At 36.9% G+C, this 13219-nt stretch overlaps 1 protein-coding gene and 1 long non-coding RNA gene across 12 annotated transcripts in view; one reads left to right on the plus strand and one right to left on the minus strand.

Moving 5' to 3' along the window:
• ODAD2 (outer dynein arm docking complex subunit 2) overlaps window positions 1-13219 on the plus strand; it is a 244586-nt gene that overhangs the window by 172684 nt on the left and 58683 nt on the right. The gene's annotated exons all lie outside the window — the stretch shown is intronic.
• The window catches only part of LOC309625912, a 138871-nt gene continuing 136017 nt past the window's right edge, over window positions 10366-13219 (minus strand). Inside the window, exon 7 of the long non-coding RNA XR_014242787.1 lies at window positions 10366-10724. This is a non-coding gene — a long non-coding RNA (uncharacterized lncRNA). The remainder of the gene's footprint in view (window positions 10725-13219) is intronic.

Genomic DNA, 13219 nt, shown 5'->3' on the forward strand with positions numbered 1-13219 from the left:
ACTAGACAGTCTTGCCAGTCTTACCCATAAGCAAAGAACCAATTCAAAGACATGTTTTTTTTAAAAAAAAACAACAAAAAACTGTGCATCAAATTTTCTTTGCCTTTAACTAATATCCAGGTGGGAAAGTTTCTGCATGTAGACTTTGATATATCTATACATTGGAAACCACCTAGAGCTTATTCTGAGTGGAATATTTGGATGACAACAGATAGAAAAATACTTAAGAGTACATGAACAGCTTACAAGTATTAGGAAAAATTGATTTCAAATTCTAGCTCTCTTCTATGGCTTGCTTCCTTGTACAATGTAATTTTACTGTCTGTTACCTCAGTTTGGAGCCTATGACAGCCAGCTGCATTTACATTTTGAAAAGTATACCCAAAGTTAGCTTGGTCTTTTAGACAAAAGTTAATAAAATCTTAAGTTAATCATATCTTCTCAAACTTATATATGCTGAATATGAAACATCTTTGGAGGAATAAGACTCTCAGAATGCCAGTTGGTATTTTTTTTTTAATTTTATTTATTTATTTATTTATTTATTTATTTATTTATTTATGGCTGTGTTGGGTCTTCGTTTCTGTGCGAGGGCTTTCTCTAGTTGCGGCAAGTGGGGGCCACTCTTCATCGCGGTGCGCGGGCCTCTCACTATCACGGCCTCTCTTGTTGCGGAGCACAGGCTCCAGACGCGCAGGCTCAGTAGTTGTGGCTCACGGGCCCAGTTGCTCCGCGGCATGTGGGATCCTCCCAGACCAGGGCTCGAACCCGTGTCCCCTGCATTGGCAGGCGGATTCTCAACCACTGCGCCACCAGGGAAGCCCCAGTTGGTAATTTTTTGAGGCCATTATTTTAATTTATCCTTTAAACCTATTATAGATGAAGAATACGATGTTAATTTTTCTGAAATTAAACCCAATTTACATTTAAATGTGTCAACTTTTCCATTGTAAATCCATTTTTACAGCACATAAGTTAGGTCATATTAATTTCTTCAAGCAAAAAACTGGCATAAAAAGCACCTTTTAAACTAAGCACTAATTTTTTAAAGTTATTTATAAAAAAATATACTGGAATGTTTACTTCAAGTTACTAAAGAATGGTAAAAATGCCATCACGTCTATGTGATTATGTTCACACTTCAAAAAAGAAGATTTTCTAATTTAAAATTATACATTCTGTTATTGAACAAGGACAATCTAATATGCACAACCTAAAGACTTTTAAAGAAATGAAGCTATAAATTTAAGTAGCCTGAAAAAGTGTCTGACATGTAACATGCTTAGCCAATTGTCAGTTTAAGAGCAGAATTTCTAGACTACTCAGAAAGTTTTCAAATTTAATAGGTTTACGTGTTACCATTCAGTTGCCATATATGCCACGTATATATGCAACTGTCAATTATTTCTCCTAATACAAGTCAGTAGGTAATCCAAAATCATTTATGAATTGTATTCTGCTATGAAAAATGTTGAAACTGTGTTCACCCACCCACACAGCTTATATAAATAAAAAAATAAAGCAATAAAGGTGATTAGGGTGAGGGGACAGGATAGAGAAAAACAGAGAAAGTTGGGTTTGTTGCCCTCGAGACCCTTTCCCGGGTCATCTAAGGGTATGTTGAGGGCCTCTCTGTCTTGCCCATCTGCATTCCTGACTACCTGCTATTTCTACTGGAGGATAAGTGTAAAGAACCGATTCTTGTAAGTTTACTGTCGGCTACTCTGTCACGAACAGAGGCTGGCCTCACGGTGGGCTCTCCCTCAGGCGGCTCTCAGGGAAGCATAAGGACCTGTGTCCCTTCTTTGGTTTTGAGGGAAAAAATGTGGATGTAGTGTAGTGGGTGTTGGTAGAATTCAGTGGGGTTTGGTAGTTGCTTGGATATGGGGAATAAAGGAAAGTGTTGAGTCAAAAATTACTCCAAACTTCAGGCTAGGTGAAGAGGAAGATTCCATTAGCCAAGACAATGCAAGAAAATATGTGGCGCATCAGGGTGCTTAAGGTCCCTGCAGTGAGTGTGTCACGTTGTGTAACTGCTAACATTTCTGACTTCAAATGCATATGAACTTTATCCACTATTTTGGCAAATCCCTGACTGTTTTTGTTCCTAAATGCTACAGCACCTCTCTAGTCAAATGCTTAGTCGGCCCTTCGTATTGGTGGGTTCCACATCTGCAGATTCAACCAACCACAGATCGAAAATATTCAGAAAAAAAAATTCCGGCAAGTTCCAAAAAGCAAAACTGGAATTTGCCACATGTGCTGGCAACTATTTACATATCATTTACATTGTATTTACAACTATTTACATAGCATTTACAGCTATTTACATAGCATTTACATTGTATTCGGTATTATAAATAATCCAGAGATGATTTAAAGACATACAAATGGCCAACAGGCACATGAAAAGATGCTCAACATCATTAATCATCAGAGAAATGCAAATCAAAACCACAATGAGATATCACCTCACACCAGTCAGAATGGCTATCATCAAAAGGACCACAAATATCAAATGTTGGTGAGGACGTGGAGAAAAGGGAACCCTCTTGCACTGTTGGTGGGAATGTAAACTGGTGCAGCCACTATGGAAAACAGAATGGAGGTTCCTCAAAAAACTAAAAATAGAACTACCATGTGACCCAGCAATTCCACTCCTGGGTATGTATCTAAAGAAAATGAAAACACTAATTTGAAAAGATACATGCACCCCAGTGTTCATAGCAGCATTATTTGCAATTGCCAAGATATGGATACAACCTAAATGTCCATCAGCAGATGAATGGATAAAGAGGATGTGATATATATATATATATACAATGTACATATACACAATGGAATATTACTCAGCCATAAAAAAGAATGAAATTCTGCCATTTGCAACAACATGGATGGACTTGGAGGGCATTATGCTGAGTGATATAAGTCAGACAGAGAAAGACAAATACTGTTACGTTATCACTTATATATGGAATCTGAAAAATGCAACAAACTAGTGAATATGACAAAAAAGAAACAGACTCACAGGTAACAGAGAACACACTAGTAGTAAGTGGATGGGAGAAGGAAGGGGGGAGGGGCAAGATAGGTGTGGGGATTTAAAAGGGGCAAAACTACTAGGTATAAAATAGATAAGCTACAAGGATCTACTGTACAGCACAGGGAATAGGGCCAATATTTTATAATAACTATAATGGAGTATAATCTTTAAAAATTGTGAATCACTGTGTCACACATCTGAGGCTAATATAATATTGTAAATCAGCTATACCTCAATAAAAAATTTTAAAAATTAAAGTACACAGGACAATGTGTGTAGGTTATATGTAAATACTACATCACTTTATATGAGGGACTTGAACATCCGTGGATTTTGGTATCCGTGGGGGTCCTGGGACCAATCCCCCTTGGACACCAAGACACAGCTGTATAGAGTTATTTCCTAGTCCTGCAAACATTCCTGCAGCAGCTGCCCATGAGCAATGTGGACAGGTTCTTTGACAATTACCAGAGTCATCCTGTCACCCTGTTCATAAGTAATTTATTCTACGGTTAGCTCTTTCTCTGTACAGTTTCCTCAACAGTAGCAGCTGACATTATGCAGTGTATCTGTGAATGCCAACTGGTGTTTATTCTGTAGTAACAGAGAAGGAGCAGGTTTGAGGGTCTGGAATAAATTAAGTTCAGTTTCTAATGTGTTCCATTTATTATTTTTTTTTAATTTTATTTATTTATTTTTTACATCAAAACCCACGCACATATGGTCACCTTATCTTTGATAAAGGAGGCAAGAATACACAATGGAGAAAAGACAGCCTCTTCAATAAGTGGTGATGGGAAAACTGGACAGCTACATGTAAAAGAATGAAATTAGAACACTTCCTAACACCATACACAAAAATAAACTCAGAATGGATTAAAGACCTAAATGTAAGGCCAGACACTATAAAACTCTTAGAGGAAAACATAGGCAGAACACTCTATGACCTACATCACAGCAAGATCCTTTTTGACCCACCTCCTAGAGGAATGGAAATAAAAACAAAAATAAACAAATGGGACCTAATGAACTTAAAAGCTTTTGCACAGCAAAGGAAACCATAAACTAGACGAAAATACAACCCTCAGAATGGGAGAAAATATTTGCAAATGAAGCAACTGACAAAGGATTAATCTCCAAAATATACAGGCATCTCATGCAGCTCAATATCAAAAAAAAAACCAAACAACCCAATCCAAAAATGGGCAGAAGACCTAAATAGACATTTCTCCAAAGAAGATATACAGATTACCAACAAACACATGAAAGGATGCTCAACATCACTAATCATTAGAGAAATGCAAATCAAAACCACAATGAGGTATCACCTCACACCGGTCATAATGTGTTCCATTTAAATGGTTAGTTTGAATTTTAGGTCTAGAGCAATGCTATCCAGTAGAAATGTAATGTGAGCCACATATGTAATATTATATTTTCTAGTAGCCCCAATTTAAGAAAAGATAAAGAAACAGGTAAAATTAATTTTAGTAATATATTTAATTTAACCCAGTACACCCACGATATTATTTCAACATGAATCAATATAATAAAATACTAATATTTTACAGTATCTTTTTTTGGTACTAAATCTTCAAAATCTGGTGTGTGTTTTTACACTTACGATACATCTCAATTTGGACTGGCCACATTTCAAGTTCTCAGCAGGTGGTTAGTGGTTTTCTTGTTCCACAGCATAGTCTAGAGACAGGAGAGAGGGCAGATTCCGGAAGTATCACTGGAGAGGTATTAAGCCATGAATGAGGGTGGATAAGATGCTTTTGGCTGAGAGTTTAGAGAAGTCTGGGAAACGTCTACATTTTTACTCACGGAGCATGTAAACCAGGAAGAAGAACTGTCAAAGCAAACTCAGGAAGTCAGCCGGTTAACCAGGAGCACTAGAAGCCAAAGGAAGACGAGGTTTCCAAAGGGTTTGTGTTTGAACACTGCTAAGCCGTCAGTTGTGATGAAAAATAGTCCTTGTGGTAGAGGCTCTCCCGGCAAGCATCTCTTCTTTTTTTTTAAGAAATTCACGTTCTTTTATTTATTTATTTCTTTATTTATGGCTGTGTTGGGTCTTCGTTTCTGTGCGAGGGCTTTCTCTAGTTGCGGCAAGCGGGGGCCACTCTTCATCGCGGCGTGCGGGCCTCTCACTATCGCGGCCTCTCTTGTTGCGGAGCACAGGCTCCAGACGCGCAGGCTCAGTAGTTGTGGCTCACGGGCCTAGTTGCTCCGCGGCATGTGGGATCTTCCCAGACCAGGGCTCGAACCCGTGTCCCCTGCACTGGCAGGCAGATTCTCAGCCACTGCGCCACCAGGGAAGCCCAAGCATCTCTTCTGTAGGAACTAATAAACCCCCTGCTCTGATGCATACAATGGGTAGGAATAATCCAGTCCTTACCCTCTTTATGGTTTCACACAGACTTCCTTCTCCAAAGTATCAGCCCAAGGTCTGTGTCATTACAAAACCTTGTGAACATGGAAGCAGAGCTGTTGGCAACTGTATCGAAAATATGAGACATCTAGGAGATATTCCAAAGTCATTTGCTAATTATAACAAAACTGTAACATAGGAAAGTGATAGAATGAGTGATAGAAGAAGTTGCAGAAAAACTGAGCAAGACAAGCCCTTTCCTAAGACAGAAAAAGTGATCAAATAGAAAGAAGATGAGCACCTTTAAGAAGGATGAAACTCCCTTCCCTATCGTGACATTGGGTTTGTTTTGCAAATGTCTATACCAAGCAGGTAAAAACTACCATAACTTTCTGGAAGGCAGGAAATTGAAGAGACTGCAGAAAATGCAACCTGGAGTAGCCCCAGCAGTGGCAGAGTGACGGAAGAGTGGTTCCATTTGAGTAGAGCTAAAAGGGTCGTCTTGGCTCTGCCCAGACTCAGCATGCATAGTGGTACCCCCAGTACCGGAACATGAACCCAGACGCTAACACACCCCTTGGTTTTTGAAGCCTGGCGCAGGGAAAGAAAAGTATCGCTAATGCTTTGGAGTCGAGTAAATGGACTTCAGGTACTCAGATCACTCAGGAACTCTCATGGTCCATATGCAAGTCTACGTAATGTTTGATTGAACTATAATATCTTTGGTTGATTAAAACGCTTCATGTGACTTTATGGTTTTGCGTCCTGTCCTCACATTTCAGATAATCCCTGGAGTGCTGCGAATAGTTCACTTGATGATATGCGATCAAATTACTTAGTTAGGACTATTAGGTATCACTGGATATATTACAGTACTACACATAGAGTCATATACAGATTTGTTTCTGGTTGACTTTTTTCTTGTTACAGTATTTGCACTTTTCCTTTAGAGTGAGAAAGAAATTTATGATTACCTAAGGGTTCCAGTAAGTTAGATTTTAGTTTATCCTGTTTAACTTTAATATTATTCATGTGCCAAACATTTTCCTTATTTCATTTTTGTTTTTTTGTTTTTTTCATGTCCCCTGCATTGGCAGGTGGATTCTTTTTTTTTTTTTTTTTTTTTTAATAAATGTATGTATGTATGTATGTATTTATTTATTTATTTTTGGCTGTGTTGGGTCTTCGTTTCTGTGCGAGGGCTTTCTCTAGTTGCAGCAAGCGGGGGCCACTCTTCATCGCGGCGCGCGGGCCTCTTACTATCGTGGCCTCTCTTGTTGCGGAGCACAGGCTCCAGACATGCAGGCTCAGTAGTTGTGGCTCACGGGCCTAGTTGCTCTGCGGCATGTGGGATCTTCCCAGACCAGGGCTCGAACCCGTGTCCCCTGCATCGGCAGGCAGACTCTCAACCACGGCACCACCAGGGAAGCCCTCATTTTTGTTTTTTAACTTAAAAATATAATAGCTTTATTAAAGTGTAATTGACATATGCATGCACATAATTAAAGTATACAGTTTGGTAAGTTTTGACATATATATTTATATATTGTACATACACATACTCACATGAAATCATTACCAAATCAATATAATGATCCCACCAAGTTTCCTGCTACCCCTTGGTAAAGCTTCTTTCCTGCCCCTCTCTGTCTTGGGGCAACCACTGATCTGCTTTCTATCAATATAGATTAAGTTTTTATTGATTAGCATTTTCTAGAGTTTAACATAAATAGGATCATACAGTATGTGCTTGATTTCTTTGTTTGGCTTCTTTCACTCAGCTTAATTGCTTTCATATTCATCTCTGTTCTTACATGTATCAATAGTTCACTCTTTTTTCTTTTTTTAAACATCTTTATGGGAGTATAATTGCTTTACAATGGTGTGTTAGTTTCTGCTTTATAACAAAGTGAATCAGTCATACATATACATATGTTCCCATATCTCCTCCCTCTTGCATCTCTCTCCCACCCTCCCTATCCCACCCCTCTAGGTGGTCACAAAGCACCGAGCTGATCTCCCTGTGCTATGCAGCTGCTTCCCACTAGCTATCTGTTTTACATTTGGTAGTGTATATATGTCTATGCCACTCTCTCACCCTGTCACATCTTACCCCTCCCCCTCCCCCTATCCTCAAGTCCATTCTCTAGTAGGTCTGTGTGTATTCCCGTCTTGCCACTAGGTTCTTCATGACCTTTATTTTCCCTTAGATTCCATATATATGTGTTAGCATACTGTATTTGTTTTTCACTTTCTGACTTACTCCACTCTGTATGACAGACTCTAACTCCATCCACCTCACTACAAATACCTCCATTTCATTTCTTTTTATGGCTGAGTAATATTCCATTGTATATATGTGCCACATCTTCTTTATCCATTCATCCGATGATGGACACTTAGGTTGCTTCCATGTCCTGGCTATTGTAAATAGAGCTGCAATGAACATTGGGGTGCATGTGTCTTTTTGAATTATGGTTTTCTCAGGGTATATGCCCAGTAGTGGGATTGCTGGGTCGTATGGTAGTTCTATTTTTAGTTTTTTAAGGAACCTCCATACTGTTCTCCATAGTGGCTGTATCAGTTTACATTCCCACCAACAGTGCAAGAGGGTTCCCTTTTCTCCACACCCTCTCCAGCATTTATTGTTTCTAGATTTTTTGATAATGGCCATTCTAACTGGTGTGAGATGATATCTCATTGTAGTTTTGATTTGCATTTCTCTAATGATTAAGGATGTTGAGCATTCTTTCATGTGTCTGTTGGCAATCTGTATATCTTCTTTGGAGAAATGTCTATTTAGGTCTTCTGCCCATTTTTGGGTTGTTTGTTTTTTTGTTATTGAGCTGCATGAGCTGCTTGTAAATCTTGGAGATTAATCCTTTGTCAGTTGCTTCATTTGCAAATATTTTCTCCCATTCTGAGGGTTGTCTTTTGGTCTTGTTTATGGTCTCCTTTGCTGTGCAAAAGCTTTTAAGTTTCATTAGGTCCCATTTGTTTATTTGTGTTTTTATTTCCATTCCTCTAGGAGGTGGGTCAAAAAGGATCTTGCTGTGATTTATGTCATAGAGTGTTCTGCCTATGTTTTCCTCTAAGAGTTTGATAGTGTCTGCCCTTACACTTAGGTCTTTGATTCATTTTGAGCTTATTTTTGTGCATGGTGTCAGGGAGTGTTCTAATTTCATACTTTTACATGTACCTGTCCAATTTTCCCAGCACCACTTATTGAAGAGGCTGTCTTTTCTCCACTGTATATGCTTGCCTCCTTTGTCAAGGATAAGGTGACCATATGTGCGTGGGTTTATCTCTGGGCTTTCTATCCTGTTCCATTGATAGTTCACTCTTTTATTGCTGAGTAGTATTCCATGGTACGGATATACCACAATTTGTCTATCCTTTCACTTGTTGATGGACTTTTGAGTTATTTCCCATTTGGTGGGGTTATTACAAACAAAGCTGCTGTGGATATCCATGTACAAGTCTTGTGTGGACATGTGCTTTCACTTCTCTTGGGTAAATGCCTACCAGTGAGTGGCTAGATCATATGGTATGTGTGTGTTTAATGTTTGAAGAAATTGCTAAATCTGCTCTCCAAAGCAGCTGTACCATTTTGCATTCCCACCAGCAGTGTATGGGGGCGCCCTTATCACACTTGGTGTGTTGTCTTTTTTATTTGAGGCATCTTAATAGGTGTGTAATGGCATCTCATGACTTCAATTTCAATTTTCCTAATGACTAGTAATGTAGAACATCTTTTAATGTGTTTATATGCTAGCTCTACAACTCCTTTGGGAAAATGTTGAAATTTTTTGACCATCTTAAAATTTCATTATTTGTTTCCTTATTATTGAGTTTTGAGAGTTCTGTATATAGTCTGGATGTAAGTTCTTTACCAGATGTATAATTTGAAAATATTTTCTCCCACTTTGTAGCTAGTCTTTTTATTCTCTTAACAGTGTCGTCTAAAGAGCAGACATTCTTAACTTTGATGAAATCCAACTGATCTTTTTAAAAAATGGATCATGCTTTCGGTGTTATATCTAAGAAATATTTGCCTAACACATGGTCACAAGGATTTTCTATGTTTTCTTCTGGAAATTTTAAAACTTCTGGTTTTACATTTAAGTCTATGATCCATTTTGAGTCAATTTTTGTTTATTATGCAGGGTAGGAATTGAAGCTAATTTTGTGGGGCATAAGGGCATCATTTGTTGAAAAGATTGCCCTTTCTCCACTGAATTTCTTTTGCAGTTTTGGAAAGAAAATCAATGAATACATATCTGTTTTGTTCCCTTGTTCTATTTGTCTATATTTATGCCAATACCACACTGTCTTAATTACTGTAGCTTTGTAATAAATAAGCCTTCAAGTTAGGTAGTATAAGTATTCCTACCTTATTGTCTTTTCAAAGTTGTTTTGGCTATTCTAGTTCTTTTACATTTCCATATGAACTTTAAAATCAGTTTGTCATTTTCTACATTAAATGCTTCCTAACATTTTTGATTGGAATGACATTAAATCTATAGACCTTTTGGGGAAAATTGATATCTTAACAATATTGAATCTTCTGACCCATTAAAAAGGACTATCTTTCCATTGAATTAGATCTTATTTAATATCTCTCAGCTATATTCTGTAGTGTTCATCATATGGGTTTTTCACATAATTGCTATGTAATCAATACAGATTATTCCCTATGTAATCAATATTTTTTGATGCTACTGTAAATAGTACTTTTAAAATTTCAATTTCTGATTGTTAATTGCTATTATAAAGAAATGTGATTGATTTTGTATACTAATGTTGTATTCTACAACCTTGCTAAACTCACTTATTTACTCTAGTAGGTTTTTGGAGATTCTATCATATTTTCTATATAGACCGGGGTAGGCACACTTTTTCTGTAAAAGGTCAGATACTAAATATTTTAGGCTTGATGGGTGGCATATAGTCTATGTTGCAGATTCTTCTTTCTTTTTTTCTTTTTTTTTTTTTTTAAAGTAAGGTAACTAACTTCAATGGTTTATTTATTTATTTATTTATGGCTGTGTTGGGTCTTTGTTTCTGTGTGAGGGCCCTCTCCAGCTGCGGCAAGCGGGGGTCACTCTTAATCGCGGTGCGCGGGCCTCTCACCATCGTGGCCTCTCTTGTTGCGGAGCACAGGCTCCAGACGCACAGGCTCAGTAATTGTGGCTCACGGGCCCAGTTGCTCCGCAGCATGTGGGATCTTCCCAGACCAGGGCTCGAACCCGTGTCCCCTGCATTAGCAGGCAGATTCTCAACCACTGCGCCACCAGGGAAGCCCCTCTTCTTTCTTTTATTGTTGCCGTTGTTGTTGTTGTTCACCACCATACAAAAATGCAAAAGCCACTCTTCATTCTGTGAGCCATACAAAGACAGATTGTGGCTTGCCAGCCTCTCACATAAACAATCATGTCATCTGCAAATAAAGACTTTCTCCTTTTCCAACTTAGATGCGTTTATTTATCTTTCTTTCCTGATTGCATTGGCCAGAAACTCTGTACAGTGTTGGAAAGAAGCAGTAAGAGCATATGTCTTAGTCTTATTCTTTACCTTAGGGTAATGCATTCAGTCTTTCACCATTAAGTTTAATGTTAGCAGCAGGTCTTTCATGGGTAACCTTTATCAGGTTAGGGAACTTCTCTTCTATTACTACTTTGATGATAATTTTTTATCAGGAATAGATGCTGGTTTTGTCAAGTGCTTTTTCTATATCTATTGATATCATCTTATGATTTTTCTTTTTTAGTTTGTTATTATGGAGAATTACATTCATTTTCAGATGTTAAACCAACCCAGCATTCTTGAGGTAAACCCACTCTGTCATGATGTATTATCCTTTTCATACATTGTTGAACTTAATTTGCTGAATTTTTGCTTAGAGTTTTGCATCTATATTCATTTTTATAGTATTTTTTTTTTCCTATAATGTCTTTCTCTGTTTTGCTATCAGGGCAATGTTGGCTTCAATGAATGAGTTGGGAAGTATTCCTTCCTATTCAATCTTCCTGAAGAGTTTTATAGCCCTCGTATTATTTCTTCCTTAAATGTTTGGTAGAATTCACAAGTGAAGCCATCTGGACCTAAAGTTTTCAATTCTCTAAGTTTTAAAACTACAAATCCAATTTCTTTAATCAATATAGGGTTGTTCAGGTTATTTATTTCTTCTTGAGTGAGAAGAAGATTTCTTCTGATATCTTGTGTCTTTCAAGGAATTAGTTCATTTCATCTAAATTGTCAAATGTATTGGCCTAAAGTTGTTTAAAACATTCCCTTATCCTTTTAATATATATAGAATCTGTAGTTTTGGCACCAGTTTCATTCCTGATATTGGTAATTTTTGTCTTCTTTTTTATTCTGATCAGTCTGGCTAGAGATCTATCAATTTTATTGATCTTCTCAAACAACCAGTTTTGTTTCATTGATTTTTCTCTATTGCTTTTTATTTCATTGATTTCCTTTGTGATCTTTACTATTTCCTCTCTTCTGATTACTTTGGGGTTTCCTTTTCTCTTCTTTGTCTAGTTTCTTAAAGTGGAAACAAAGGTAATTGGTTTGATACCTTTATTGTTTTCTAATAAATGTGCTTAGTTGTCCAAATTTTCCTCTAATACTGCATCCCAGAAATTTTGATAAACTGTGTCTTCATTTTTATTAAGTTAGAAATACTTTCTAATTTTCCTTTTGATTTCCTCTTTGACCCATGGATTATTTAGAGATGTGATATTTAGTTTCCAAATATTTGAGGATTTTCCAGTGGCCTTTCTGTTATTGATTTATAATTGAATTCCACTGTAGTCAGAGAACACACATTGTATTACTTGAATATTTTTAAAACATTTGAGACTTGTTCTATGACCCAGAACATGGTTTATCTTGTTAATGTTCCATGTGCACTTGAAAAACATGAGTATTCTGATGTGGTTGGGGCAAAGTGTCCTATAAAGTTTAATAAAGTCAAGTTGGTTAATATTGTTGTTCAGGTATTCTACACCTTTATTGATTTTATGATTACTTGTTCTATCAATTATTGTAGATTTGCCAATTCCTACTTGCAGCTCTATCAGTTTTTTTTTTCTTCACGTATTTTGAAGCTCTCTTATTAGGTGTATAAATATTTAGGAATAGTATGTCCTGTCAGTGACCCTTTATCACTATGACATGATCTTTATCCCTCATCATATTCTTTATTTTGGAATCTACCATCTCTGCTACTAATAGAAAACCTACTACTTTTTCTTTTGTTAGTATTAGTATGCTAAATTCGATAGCTTTTTCTATCCATTTACCTATTTGTATATCTTTATTTAAAGTGGCTGTTTATAGGCAATGTATATTTGGGGCTTGCTTTTTTATTCAAATCACAATCTCTGCCTTTGAGGGGGAAGTATGAGGGGGGACTTATACTATTTACATTTAATGTGCTATTGACATGATTGGCTTTAAATATATCAACTTACTTGTTTTCTGTTTTTCCCATCTATTCTTTCTTTTCTTCTTCTGTCTCCTCTTGGGTTAATTAAATTTTTTATTATTCCATTTTATCTCTTTTGTCACTTTATTAGTTATGATTCTCTGCTGTATTTCAGTGGTTGTTTTAGACTTTGCAGTATACATATTTTATTCAGCACAATAGTGTACCTTCAAGTTATAGCATACATAGAAACATATAGTTTAAGAATCATATAACATACTTCCATTTCTGTCCTCTCAGCTTTTGTGCTGTTGTTGCCATGTACTTGACTACTACATATGTTATAAAATCAACAATACATTGTGCT

This window comes from Balaenoptera borealis, assembly GCF_965194805.1.
Source record: "Balaenoptera borealis genome assembly, chromosome: 3".
Classification (NCBI taxonomy): Eukaryota; Metazoa; Chordata; class Mammalia; order Artiodactyla; family Balaenopteridae; genus Balaenoptera; species Balaenoptera borealis.